The following is a 15,382-nucleotide window of genomic DNA, read 5'->3' on the forward strand; positions in this document are numbered from 1 at the left end:
ATCTCCGGAAGAAATTAGATCATAACTGTCTTTATAACAACAGTGCTCCAGGAAAATCTATGGTATCTTTTAGCTAGGTGGTATTTATGTGTAAGAAAATCTAACATACATTACTTAATCTCAGAATACTTCATAGTTGTATATTACAAAACATTTCCACCATTTTACAATCCAAAGACAAACTAGAGTATCTTTCGGACAGTATTTGAATTGACAGTTCTATAAATACGAAAATTCACCATTTCTGTGTTAGACTCAGTGACAATTATGTTCACATTGAAGGCTGCCCCTGAATCCTTGACTCATTCTATTATGTCTCGATAATACTTACTGCTTCTATAGTGGTTTACATTTACAAAGTGCTTTACAAACATTAATGTTGCAGTACATGCAATCCAGAAATATTGATTTTTCTGATAAACCTTGCCATAAAAGGATGAGTTAAAACAGGATAGCAGAGTGATGGAACTCATTCAGCAGCTTTTCAGGCATGTTATAACCACTTTATAGTTAAAAAAAATAAAATTAGTCTGTTGGAGGGTGTAACCATATAGATCATTGTTGCAACCAAGGTCATATAGTAGCACCAAATCTTGTACAAAGGAGGTTAAGTAAGGTTCTATGACAAGGTTATGATTTGCTGATTATGATTATGCGATCATTTTTGTATTTAAAGTTATAAGTATTGGCTCTATACTGTCTGTATTTCAAACTTGTGCTATGCTTCTGGGTGACACCCCAGACAAATTGGCTTCAGCACTGCCCATTAAGGACCATCAGCTATACAACTGACCCATTGAGAGAAGGCAGATACACCTTGTGACTCAGCAAGGCATGCAGGCACATGCCTATGGACAGAACGCTAAGGGTTTTCCATGCCTTGTGCTGAGTGGTTTCTGGTTGGAACAAAGAAAGCACAAGCCACATGGCAAAAAGACCATAAAAGGCAGCAACAGCATCTCCATTTTGTCCTCAATCCTGCTTCGTACTTCTGGAGGAACCTTGCTACAAACTGAAGCTCTGAACAAAGGACTGTATGACCCATCCCAGCTGTGGATGTACTCCAGAGACTTGATTTGAACCTGCAGTTTATTCCATCACTGCTACAACCCTGAACCGAGAACTTTGCCATTCCTGTATGTAATTGATTCCATTTAACCAATTTTAGCTCTCATCTATATTTCTTTCTTTTTATGAATAAACCTTTAGATTTTAGATTCTAAAGGACTGGCAACAGCATGATTTTTGGGTAAGATCTGATTTGTATATTGACCTGGGTCTGGGGGTTGGTCCTTTGGGATCGGGAGAACCTTTTTTCTTTTACTGGGGTATTGGTTTTCATTTGTCCCTATCACAAGTGGCACTGGTGGTGATACTGGGAAACTGGAGTGTCTAATGGAATTGTTTGTATGACTTATGGTTAGCCAGTGGGGCGAGACCGAAGTCCTCTCTGTTTGGCTGGTTTGATGTGCCCTAGTAATAAAGGACACCCAGCTTTGGGCTGTAACTGCCCTAATCTAAGCAATTTGTCCTGAACGGATACTCTCAGTAGCTTCCTGCCAGAGGCAGCATCATTACAGAGGGGAAGGAGAAGAGAAAGACAGAACAGACTATAATTTGGCAAGTCAAGAAGAGCCAGTCAGCATGTTACTGGTATATAGGGTAGGAATAAAGCAGGAAGGAAAAGTCTAGGGAATAAGAGTCGGCTGAATAAAGAGGCGAAGGAGATCAAGTTTGGTTCTTCAAGTGTTGCCTCTATATTCACACTTGTGGCATGTGCCTCCCCCTGCATGCCACGTACCTACAGGAAAGTGGTGCCTGTTGGAGCAGTCTGAGCATCCTCTCACACCACTGAATGGTTGGAGTTCCAAAAAGCTCTGAGGAAAGGGGAAGGCGGGCATGAAGTACAAATAAGCAGAGGCAATGTCCAGAAAGAACTTCTGTTCTTACGGCAAGTAACCATTTCTTTTTCAAGTAAACTCACATTTTTGGGAGTCTAGCAAATACCACAAGCCCCAGGAAGGTGAGCTGTGACATTCTGAAACAAGAATTGCAGATCCGCCCTTCACAAAATAAGTATCAGACTGATACCAGTCTGGTATCAGACAAACACTGATGCCATCTTAGTTTGGTAGAGAGAGATAAGAATTGATGTTCTGACATCCTAGCTAACATCTCATTTGCCAGCCTTTTTCCACTAGACAGGTGGATTCACTTTACATTCATCATTGAGGGAAGAGCAACTGGTGCCCAAAATATATTCTGAGGTCATGGGTAGCAAGTAGGGTTGCCAACTGCCTAATTGCACAAACCCAAACACCACTGCCCCACCCTCGGCCCATGGCCACGCCCCTTCCCTGCACCTTCTCAGAGCGCCCCCCCCCGTCACTCACTTTCACTGGGCTGGGGCAGGGGGGGCAGGAATGGATGCAGGCTCTGGATTTGGGGTTGAGGGGGTCAGAGTGTGGGAGGGAGCTCTAGGCTAAGCCTGGGGCAGGGGGAGTTGGGGTGAGGGGTCAGGCTCTGGGAGGAAGTTTGGGTGCGGGAGGGAGGGGTCTGGATCGGGCTCTGGGAAGGAGTTTGAGAACAGGATGCGGGTTCTGGGCTGGGGCTGGTGGTTGTGCTGTGGGAGGGGGTGAAGGGGCAGTGCTTACCTCAGGTGGCTCCCGAAAGCGACCAGCACATCCCTCTAGAAGCAGCTCATAGGTGGGGGGGCAAGAGGTCTCCGCGCGCTGCTCCCACCTGCAGGCTCCCTCCCTGCAGCTCCCATTAGTCGCAGTTCCTGACCAATGGGAGCTGCAGAGTCGGCGCTCGAGGCTGGGACAGCGCAGGGAGATCCCCTGCCCCCTTCCCAGGACTGCAGGTACATGCCAGCCACTTCCAGGAGCAGTGTGGGGCCAGGGAAGGCAGAGAGCCTGCCTTAACTCTACTGCAATGCTGGACTTTTAGCACCTAAAATCTCCCGGTTTGGCGTCAGTAGCCTCCAGGAGATAGAGCCTGATTCCAGGAGATTCCCGGCGAAACCAGGAGGGTTGGCAACCCTAATAGCAAGCTGCTCATCTTCCGCTCCCTCATCCCCAGTATCCTTCCTTCCTCTGCAAGATGATCATATTTTCAAACTGAAAAAGTGGGACACTACTGTTGGAGGCAGAGGGATAACTCAGTGGTTTGAGCATTGGCCTGCTAAATCCAAGGTTGTGAGTTCAATCCTTGAAGAGGCCATTAAGAGATCTGGGGCAAAAATTGGGGATTGGTCCTGCTTTGAGCAGGGGGTTGGACTAGATGATCTCCTGAGGTCCCTTCCAACCCTGGTATTCTATGATTCTATGAGGTACCACCAAAATTTTTTGGTGTGCGATAAAGGAAGTGAAAAGAAAACGATCCACTCTTTCCACTCTCCCAATTACACCTCCTTTCAGAATGAAAGCTGGGATACTTGACGGTAAGAGGCAGCATGAAGAAAAACAGTATTTATGTCTGACCTCTTATTCTCTCCTTGTCTCAACCTCTCCCTCTCCAATATAGCTCACACCCTCCCTCTTCCACTAGTGTCTCTAACCCACACACCATTCAGCCAAATCCTCATTCACAAACGATTCCGTCCTGCACTTAACACGGCCAACCCAACCCACCCCATCCTATCCTACCTCCTGGCTCAGAGATCCTGTCCACACACCCACACCCCGACCCCCAGCTCAGAAACATGTGTCTTTCCCCCTGCCCTGGCAACACACACTTGGAATGATTGGTGTGAAGAACCATTCTCCTTCCCATCTAACTATCTCAGAACCACCCCTCAGTTGTGAAACCTGGACCGTAGGAGCTGGGAGTATGGATCATGTACAGGGAGCTGTACATTTTGAAGGTAGATGATCTAAGTAGCCCCACAAAACTCTGGGTTCCCTACTTTGTGCCTCCTCCCTCTGCTGCCTGTAGCCCATATGCTCCAACTTTAGCCTCAACAGGATGTTCCCCCCATTGGCCACATCAGCCAAATTATAGTGGTTTATAGTATGGCAGAACGTTGTGGCATTGCTAGTGGGGCTTAACCCAATTTAGTGGGTCCTAATAAACCAGCAGCCCCTGCCCAAACTTTCTTGACCAGTCGGATATGGTGTCTACGTTTCTTCATATGAGAAGGCATATTTGAGAGTACTGGTCTGATTCAGGAGAACTCAAAGACAAATCTTAGTATAAATTTGGGATACAGACACAAGACAAATTTATCTCAATTAATAAATTAGAGAAAGAATTATCATTAAAGCCCACAGTTCACATTCTTCTCTTGGGAATTGATGTTATTGAGAGAGAAACAATCAAACCAGATAGAAACCAGTGATTCAGATGTTTTTGTGGACAGAGCTTAAAAACAAAACAAAAAACAAACCAAAACAAAACCTTGTCTGTGACTAGGAAGAAACTGTCCCAGAAGATTATTATTAATGTCTGCAGAATTTGCCAACTAAAGAGTACAAATTTTTTGTTTTCAAGTTTTAAAATAATTGCAGATTAGAATTGAGTTTTGAGCTTGGCTTTCAAATATTTAGAGATTTTAGGGGCCCCAAATGGACAACAAATATTTAGAGCTGATGCTAAAAATTTAGCCTGTAGCTGTGCCACTGGCTGCCAGTCCTAAAAGTCAATTTGGTGCCATGCAGTTGAAAACCACTTGTATCTCTTAAACTGGGTGTTAAAATGGAAATGGTAATTAATGCTGTGGCAGAGTCTAAGTACATAGCTAGTAAAGTTTTAATCAACTGATTTGAGCGTTGCTTGAAAACAATGAGAGCACGGGGAACATTAGGGTTCTAGCAAAAAAAAAAATTCCGCCTGGGATTTAGTGTTCAAGCACAGGACAACGCACAAGGCCAGATCATGAACTACTTCAGCATTGCAAAAATAAGAGTGCACCTGCTTGAATAATGTCATATTCTCTTAACCAGGAAGCTTTGTGATCCAGGGGTTAAAGAAAAAAAACCAGAAGTAGGGAGAGTTCCGAGTCCTAATCTGACTAATGTTACTTACCATGGTACATTGAGCAAGCTACTAGCTCTCACTCATTGGCCTTGGACAATCCAATTTTAAAAATGGGTAAAACTAGCAAGACATCAATGAAAACCAGATGCTCTATCCAAGATGAGCTGTCTTGGGACTAAAAAGTAACCCACATATTTTCTAATGTTCCGTCACATGTTCTTTCTTATACTACCTTATTTCTGGCTAGAAATCAAGAAACTAGGTAAGCCGTTGATAGTGTTGAGCACCCTCTGGATCTGAATATAAGTGGTGCTGAAATACAGAAAAGTCCCCCCCCTCTGTACACATGAAGACTGTAGTAGGAAAAGGGACATAGTCTTTATACATTTCAACATCCAACAAGGAAAGGCATTTAGGACATATACCCTGCAGGTTACTTAACTTTTTGTTTTTTCCCCATCTGGATACTAGTGCTTGCAAGCAAGTTTGCATAAAAGACCGTGTGTGGATTATTTTAGGAATCGTGCACAAAGGATGGAAGGTTAACACAATTTAACAAAACTGTTACTGTATTATAAGGTTTCCTTTTACTGAAAATATATACCTAATGAAGGATTTTAAAGGGAAAATGTTTTCAGCACTCAGTGAATTTACAGTTTTTGTATCTTTATTCTCACGACTCAAATGAATAAGTAAAAATCTGCTTACATTATTCAAAAATTTAGATGGAAAGCCACACTGTTTTTCTCATGCCAAGAAAGTACTGATGATATAAACAATTAACACTGTGTAAATTTCCAAAGTTTGAGCCCCACATAAATACTGTAATAGTCCAGCAAAAGTTAGAAAATACATATTCTGACTATATACAGCATACACATCCTGTGTACAGAATACATGATGGCATGTGGTGGTACAAACAGTTTTCTGGCTTCAGTTTAAATTCACCATTACTCATGCGTAGTTAAGCACAAGAGAGATGCACGTCATCCAACTATGTGCAAATAAAATCTTCATACTTCCTCACACCATTCATGAATTTTGTTTATGACTTATGTTAGAGAAAAGCGCGCTCTCTCTCTCCTCTCCCCCCCCCCCCCCCGGTACTATTTCTTCCTATTCCTTTGCCCATAAAACCAAGTTGCCTTAGTTCTCATGTACAGAAAAATTAGTACTAATAATTTTAAACATTTAAAAATAACCTGAAGAAACATTTTTATATGATTTGGAAGTCCAGTATCTCATGATGTGACAGGGCTAGAAACAAATTGTATTATATCATACCATTGAAAAGTAAGGGACTCAGCTTTCTTATGGGACACAGACCTGCTGAGCCACAAAGTACATATCAGTTGCTGGTTTAGGAATGGATATGGCAAGCAGAGAACAAGTGAAGTTTTAAATTTCTGCTTTTACATTATCCATACTAGGGGTGGGAAGGGAATAAAAAATAGTCTATTACTACTATTAATTAAAAAATCCAACTGTTTGAAAGTTCAGCGGTTTAGAATGTTACTATTAAAAACAAATTGTTCGCAGAGTACAGAGCAAGGAGCTCAAAGGTGTAAAAGAGGAAGAACTGTACAGGTATAATGACTAAATATGTGGTATGTCTATCACACAACTATATAAGTAAAATACAATTTTAGCCAGGACACCTTACACATACATATAGATTTATGAGCAAAATACTATTCAAAGTCCAATTCCATTTACAGAAATGACAAATTGGGTTGCTGACATGTATTATATCCATACTAAAGCAAATTGCATTAGACAAATTTAAAAAAGCCTAAGGTGACCATTCTTTAGAAACTAGAAACTACAGCATCTATTTGACATGGCTTCAGGGGTCACATTCACACTCTACCTGATTTAAATTCCCGAGAGATATTCTGCCCAAGTAACAGCCACACAGAAGTCTTCCAGATGGTGCAATTAGTTTTGATGGGTATGTGGCAGAAGACAGGTTCCTCTAGGGGGAAAAAGTGAACTGAAAGCAACCCAAGTGAAATTGGGCACATATGCAAGTAGTGTCAAGCTTGGAATCTTTTGGAAAACTTCTGCAGAATAACATTACAAGTGTGAGCATAGAGTAGCCAAAAAAAGACATTAGTGAATTTTGCTTGCTGTAAGTTATAGATGAGGCAGATTGGAATTATACACTGCACCTTCAGGGGAAAATAAAAAAGATGGATGAGTATGTCTCACTAACAACCTACAACAATCCAGCTTTTACAAAACATTAAAAAGGCTCGAAGAAAAGCATCTATGCTGGATTTTATGAATATGACAAAATAAGCCATTTGAAAACTGTCAGATTCACAGGTTTAAACAGAACTCTCTTTTTTTGTGTGAACAGTGTTGATGCACAGGGGAGAAGAGTCTAGCTCTCAAATATGCGTATTATGCTACAGAGACACAAGGACTCACCACCCACTCAAGCAGTGACACTGGCTAATAGCTAATGTGCTGCAAATTACACCTCCTATTACCACAGTCCGTCTGTTACAGAGAATAAATCAAGCAAACATGAGCATTCCACTTAATGTTATGTGCATTTCTCAACTTGTAGTGCCTATTTCAACAGACTTTGTTTTAAAAATGCAGTTTGGAGATTAATCTCCTATAATTTTCAATGGTTTAACTCCACTCGTAATTGACATGTTTTGTCAAAAAAAATACTGCCTAGTTGCAAGCAATGAATATTTAATATTTTTAGCATTAGTCCTATTCATTAAATCAAGGTTGCTCAACAGAACAAAATTTGGAATATCTGCAATGGAGTTGATTGTGGGATGAAATAAAAAAAATTTTTATGACCAGTCTTTTGCTTTCTACGGTATATCATAATGAGATTAAAATGGAGAATAAGAAGAAATAATGGGAAATATAAGCAGCTGGTTCAACAAGCAGATGAGTAGACAAGGATAAGATATCATGATGCTGACTGGATAATGGAAAGTCTAAAGAAAGTGCATAAGCAACTGGGAAATTAACAAATCAGGGGAATAGCAGAAATGTGAATACGGAAGATTTAAGGAGTAGCTGGAAAAGTATTATGTAAGCAAAAATCAAGAAAACTCAACAAAGGTGGTAAGTAAATTTAGGAATAATATTAAGAAAGCCACATAGCTGTGTTTCCCACAAAAATTTAGCTGGTCCACACTGTACATATGTATTGTGGGATACTGTAAATTACTGTTTATTATTGGTAATATCATAGCACCTAAGAGCCCTAGTTATGGAGCAGGACCCCATTGCGCAAGGCACTGTACAAATGCAAAACAAAAAGTCCTTGCCCCAAAGAGCAAATGCTGTTAAATTTATGACATACAGGGAAAGACTCCACCCATTTTGCTCAACCCAAGTCAAAGAGGTTAACAGGGTATACAGTATAGTTGTAACTATAATTATATTTCAAAAAGTATTTTTTAACATTAATTACAATTGCCATTTCTAAACCTAGAGGTAGCCATTATCTGCACAGCATGTCATCACTACAAATGTGAGAGTTCTGCTACCCTCATGGCTAGTTTTCAATCTGCTTCAATAATGACTTGCTAGAAATAAACGAATATGTAACACAAAATATTTATTTGAATTTGCTCAAGTGATCACATTTAAATAAATAAAGCACAGTATGCTAAAAATGTAATGTAAAGTCACTTATTTTCACCTGTTTACTACATATTTAACAAATACTTAGAACTTTATTATCTATTAACTTAAGTTCTTCAAACACCCAAAAGACCTTGTCTATGTTAAAGACTAAGTTCATGGCAAGTATGAAGTTAAAAAAAAAAGAAGCTTATTACATTTGGATTTCAAAGATTGACTAGATACTTGGCCACCTGAATCTCATCTGCTTCATTCTGGAAGAAAAAGGGAGCTTTGCTCCCTACAGAGTGGCTCAACAAAGCTAGAGCAACTTTACAACAAAAGTCTATCGAACAGTAGCATATAGGTTGTCAGTCATCATAGGAGAGCCTTACCCATTCCTTGTGTCAGTTTTTTCTAGTTCAGCAAAAAGCCAGACACAAACTACTTTCAGTACATGAAACGAATAAATAAAATTAGTCTTCACAATAGTTCTAAATTTTCCTGAAGTATGTACCCACTATTCCAATCTACTTATTAATGTACCCCCCCTCCCCCCATTGGTAAGCCCCAGATGATTCTTGGAGGGGAGGTGGAGGAGTTGCTTTGTTTGTTTGTTTGTTTGTTTGGGCAGCTTACCAGTTCCCCCTGTCGGCAACCTCAGAACACAGCAGTGTAACTGAACCCCCTGGCATACTGCCACAGCTATGGACATATAAAATAAGCAATCCAAACAAGAATTTTTGTAAATCAAGATTAACTTGAAGACACAGTAAATCTATTTTATGTTAGTCTATCTGCCTAACAAAAATATTTAAATGGACCTCTTCACCTTAGTCTGTCTCTTGTTCAGTTCCCTTACAAGAAAAAGAAATCGACTGAACAAAAAAACAACCCCCCACACCTTATGCTGAACAGAAAATTCAGATTAATATAACAAGGTAGGGTCCAGACCTGTTACTGATGGAAAAGCAGAAATTCACTTAGAGATGAAGAAATGTAGGTAAGAAAAATGTTATTAGAGGGAAGGAAGGTGGGGAGGAGAGATACTTGCTGTTCCAGCAGTCTAAACACTGCTAGGGTGAAAATCCTAAGCAGTGACTGAAAATAGGCACCTCTGGACCGTTGACTAAATTGGATACAGGTATCCATTGTTAACAAAACTGGGGTTTTGCCAGGAAAGGCAAAGGAAAGACTGAACAATTCTTCATCCAAACACTACATCAGCCAAGGCCAACTCATATTTTGCGGTGGGTAGTGAAAGAATGCACAGATGACCAAGTGTTCACTTGGAGATCTCAGCTTAGGTTGCTCTGCTGTTCAAGTCCAGGATGATGACACTGGCTGGTCAATTGGGCTATTGCCACTTAAAAAGAGATTGCTTACTGAAATAAATCATACACTGGGATGTAGTATATTTTATCCACCTGGAAATAGTGGATTTAGAAGCTTGACAGCCTTTTTATATCTCCCAGATAGAGCATTTTATTTCCTCCAAGGTTTTGTTCCACTTAAGTAGAACTGTACAGCCCAGAAACACATCTAATGTTTTCAGTTGTTTATCTAGAGATTGAGGGGACTTGGAACAGATGAGGCCAAGCAAACAGATTCAAATGAAAGGTTGCATTTTTGTTTGGGACTAAGTTTAAAGCTGATCAGAGCACTACTTTGTGCAGAAAAAAAAAATTAGATAGGACTATTTGATGGAGAGAGGCCTCAGACCTCAACAACTCTATTTGCTAAAATGATTGCTAAGAGAAAAGCCACTTTCAGAGTCAAGAAATAAAATGAAAATTTCCCCACAATGGTTCAGAAAGAGATTTAATCAGTCTTTGCAATGTTCAGCGCTCCACATGTCATGGAATATGTGGTCTTCATAGGAATGCTGATTTTAGAAGAGATGAAATGTTGGGTTTCAGCAACAGGCCAAAACTGGAAGGAATAAATTGCATCACCTCCGAAGCGGAGAATTGCATTCTCAAGAGATTAAGGCTCACATCTTTGTGAAAACCCTACGGAAGGAATTCCAGAGTATCCTCCATGGCTAGGAACAAGGGACAGATCTCTCTTTGGACACACCACGGCCACAAATTCTCCAGATCCCTTTATATCTATCTATCTATAGATAGATATAGATATATATATCTAGTTAATAGATGGCTTCCTAGATTTGAAAAGGAAGTCCCACAAGCTTTGGAGAGTAACACTGATTCAACAATGTGACTTCTCAGGTAAAAGATGGCGGCGGTCCAAATGAACAAGATCCCAGAAGATTGACTGAATCCACAGCCATTACACTGATATCTCTACCAATTTCAGAAACCACATGTGCCTGGGCCATACAGAGTGAAAAGCTTCACTGATGCTTGGTCCTGGATGATATTCTGACTACTTTGGCAATTTAGTGTTCTTTAGTGCTCACAACTCCAGGAAACTGATGGAGCGTTGGGATTCCTGGAAGAATAATTTGCTCTGTCACATATAGACCTCATCTGGACCTTCATGGAAACATTCTGACATTGGTTGTTATCCAGACTAACAGGCATTCACTATAAGCATATGTTTGAATAAGTACTATGAAGATCTTCACCAGAGTAGGGTTGATCAGTAAATGGTCCAGTCTCCTACACTTTTTATTTCAAATGACTGATTAGGCAATTCTGCCCAGTGGAAGTTTCTACATATGCTACTATCATACCAACCAGATGGAGATATCAATGAGCCAATACTTGCCATTTTTTTCACAGCCTCTTGAAGGAATGCCACGTGAGAAAGTACAAAGGGGATAAAGTAGCACCAGACCCCCACCCAACAGTCCCACCAACCCCAAAACAAGCAATTAAAGATACCAAAGCCTTCCTCATTGTTTTTTCCTGTGATCCAAGGATCAAAAATTCCTTTGTAACTGCAAAGGACTGTGAGCAATTATGAGTTGTGTGTGATTTTTTTGGGCTTGTGGATCCAAGGTCAAGAATCACTGGTCTAGACAGTGGCAAATCTGAATCCCTTCTTGTCCCAGGTTAATAAAATAACCATGAATTTCATGAACACTTAAGAGGTAGGTAAGTGCATGAAGGGCACTGCTTGGAGTTCATAGTGCTCAACCCCAGTTGTGAAGCACAGGACACACTAGCTGAACTGATGCACTGGGATATGAAGATTGTGCTGTATACCCTTCAAAGAAGCCGACATATTTTGGAGCCATCTCTTACAGTAGGAGAGCCGGGATCTCATTCTTGAAATGAGCTTTGTGAACTGCAAGATTGAATGCTGATAGGTTCAGTTCTGGGTCAAAGCCTCCACCTTCTTTTGTCTACCACAAATACTCTTGAGCAGTTTACAGTATTCTGTTGGTACTGAGATCATCTCTCCAAATGTGTGAAATATTTCTAATGTCCACTATTACTTGGATACTGGGGAAGAGACGACAAAATATTGCAGGGGACGATTCCTGGAAGGCTATTACAAAGCACACACTGATAATTTTGAGAGCCCATTTGTCAGATGTGGTATTGGTTATGGGGAAGAAAAGTTCTTCAATCTCCCTCTCAGATAAAAAGGCTCCTGGATTTCCAAGACTTCACTGCTATATAGGAAAGCTGTCTCTAGGATGTGTTCCCTCTTGCTGTCAGTTGGGGAGTCTTTTCTGGCCCCAGTGGGTTGAAAGGACTGGCAGTTCTGGTGAAGTTTCAGTCTTTTGGCCATAATTGCAACTCTCCCTCGTGTTTCCCTCAAAGTGGGTTGGTTAGGCAGTCTTGCTGAAATATGACAAATGCTTCAGGACTTTTGGAAAAGTCTCTGAAAAGTTTCACCCCATCAAAGTGGGGCTGGAGGAGGGTGCAACTGGAGACTATACTCATATAAAAAGTCCTAAGCCATGCATTTCACTTCACTAGAATATTTCAGGGAAAAGTTTTGGCAGAGAACCTTGTATTATCACAGACGATGGTATATGTAAAGTAAAGGTATTTTCCAGTAATCCCTATCCAGTTGCTTGTAGAATCTTTTCTGCTGTCAGTTCAACAGAGTGACAGCACCCCGGTTGCTCACAGGGTGACAACTGAAGATCTGAATGCCAATTTAGAGAGAGTTCTTGAACTTACAGTCCATGAAGTAATTAAGATCTCCTAATCCATCCACTTGAATCAGGATTTTCCTATGATAAGAGCAGTTTGTGCAGAGATACAAAATGGATGATCTTATCTTGTTGTACTGTTAAAGTTCTAAAGAGGCTCTGCTGGTGATGTTCAACCATTCTAAGTCCACTGTTTCCCCCAAAGATTCTGGAAAAGGAACATGTTTTGTCCTTCCTACATCATAATGGCATCCTGGGTCAATGGAAGCTGGAACTGATGTCTTTAAGGTGGGGTGAATAAGATCTACTAAGTAATGAACATCCTTATTGAGGCCAAAGTGACCAGAATCATCGGGTTCAGAATGAACTGAGGGAATGGAAAATTTCACTCTCCTTAGGTAAAGATTTTGGGAGAACAAATGTGTCAACTGGATATGTCATCAGAGAATTAGGCTGACTTGCATTTATTTTTAGGGGACTTTCCTTGACCTAGCCCTGTCAGAGTGGGCGGTGGTGGAAGGTGGGGTGGATTATGTCCAAAAGAACTTTTGTAAAATGCATGACCAGGAGTTGGCAGAACAACTTGACTTCACAAGGAGTCAGCTACAGAGAGAAAATACATGCCTAAAATGGCTAAGGAGGGTTTTGCTTCCCAGGAATAGGAAAGCCATCAGTTTCCATCTGAGTGAAAGAGGCTGTTTAATGAATTGCCTGAAGTTTCAGCACCAAGCTGACTTTAGACTGTGTGGCCCATTTGGGGCCTGGAGAAGAACTATTATAGATACAGAAAGACAGCTATAAAAACAAGGGCAGTCACAGTAAGACACAGTCTCAAAGATATTAGTTATTCAGAAACTTAGAATTTCAGATGTATTTAAGTACTGTAAATTCCTCCTATCCTAACTCTGGTTGGACAGAACAGTATTTAAGCCAATAAATTACAAACTATAGTTTTCAGTAATACAACATTTTTTAAACACGAACTAAACACACATTTTAGGACACAGTTAGCAAATATAGTTTGCTCTTGACCGTATCCATTTCACCTCCAGCTAAGATTTGACAAGGGGAATGGGAGGGTTCAGTTGCCTACAAGGACACCAAAGGTACTTCATGACATTTTTACCAGCCGTCAGTCTCTTCTGTTTTTCCTGCTCAGCGTTTGATTTGATCTTGGAATGTGATGTGGATAACTTGCAAGCAGTTGCCTTTGTCAAAAAATGTAGTTAGTGTTTGACTGCAATTACTCTGAGCAGCAGTAACTTGCAGGTCTGGCACCCTTATTTTTGTAACCACATATACTTAGACAGAAGCCTAGTTTTTGCATGTCTGATTTCTCCACCAATGTTTACTTTATTTAAACCTAGTGGGAGGTCTAGCATCCCTCTGTCAACTAGTATCAACAGGTATTAATACTATCCTTTTGAAAACAGGCTTTCAGGGATCCAAGGATATTCTGCAAGAGAAGGGAATACAAGTATTTCAAAAGAGCTTCATGAATGACAGAAATATGATTAGCCTCACAAGGCTAATGAATTCAGAGACCCCTAGAGGTCCAGTGTCACTTGAGCAATACTGTAATGGTAAAACCTGTCACAAAGAAAAGCATTTTGCATTAAATAAACCCTACTACTGAAATGCAACGAGTCAGGTCAATTCTTGGTCATTATCTCCAGACAAAAATGCTTGCAGCATGCTATACAATTGGATGCAACATAAAAAGGCAAAAATGTTAAGATAGGTGATGCCTTTATAGAATGATCTAAAAAGGTCTTAACCTCCCCTATACTACAGTATGTCTTTGTACGGCAACCTTCCAATTTCACAGCATTATGGGGAACAATTTATAATAAATATTTATTCCCAGAAAAATTTTTATGGCTCTGTACTCAAATAGCGTAAAATGCAGTGGCTTCAAGCTTAGACCTCAGTCGATAAACCATGTTTATTTAGCATCAATGACAGAGTCCAAATATACTACGGGGCCTGTAAATAGAAATCCTTCTTTTCTTAAACAGCAGTGATTGGCAACACAGTTTATTGACTTTGTGCCTATTATTCATGCTGGAGGACCCCTTCTAAAGATTCTGGCTTTAGAACTGCTCAATTAAGTTGACTGGTTGTATTCAAAAGAAATCCCCCATTGTACCAGGAAAAAAGCCTACCTCTTAGAACACAATGGACGACTGAGAACAGACAGTACAAAACCATAAGGATGTTTGTGCCACACTAGTCCCAAGAAGACAGAAGCATAAATATGTAAAGTAACCATAATAGTAGTTATGTGTGTTACTTCCTATTACAACATACTGAGTTCACCTCAGTGCCCATAAGCTTTTACTTAAAATGGACCTTGAAGGATCAGAGACTTTTTAAACCAACCAACCCCCATACACACAGACACAAATCCAAACCATCACACTTATTACTGTTATCTTGGCTCTACATTTTTCCAGAGATTAGTCAACATTCCAAAGAGTCTCTTTCCATAAAGATCCAGGTGGCCATCCATAATAATTAAGATGGATATGCTCTTTACTCAGATAAATACAATTTTCAGTTTCTGAACCCTACTCAGATGCCATAATGTTTTCCCTTTATTGTCAACATCATAATCAAAATAATTTGTTTCAAGAGGGAAGCATTTATAAAAATAAATATACAAGACAACATTAACAATCTTTTCCTGAATTATTTCTAAAAGCCAAAATAAGCTTATCAATGTATCAA

The 15,382-nt window shown here is 40.2% G+C and overlaps 1 protein-coding gene across 1 annotated transcript in view; it reads right to left on the reverse strand.

The window, feature by feature from the left end:
- PDSS2 (decaprenyl diphosphate synthase subunit 2) overlaps positions 1 to 15,382 on the reverse strand; it is a 195,629-nt gene that overhangs the window by 107,870 nt on the left and 72,377 nt on the right. The window lies entirely within an intron of this gene.

Source organism: Lepidochelys kempii, chromosome 3 (assembly GCF_965140285.1).
Source record: "Lepidochelys kempii isolate rLepKem1 chromosome 3, rLepKem1.hap1, whole genome shotgun sequence".
Taxonomy (NCBI): Eukaryota; Metazoa; Chordata; order Testudines; family Cheloniidae; genus Lepidochelys; species Lepidochelys kempii.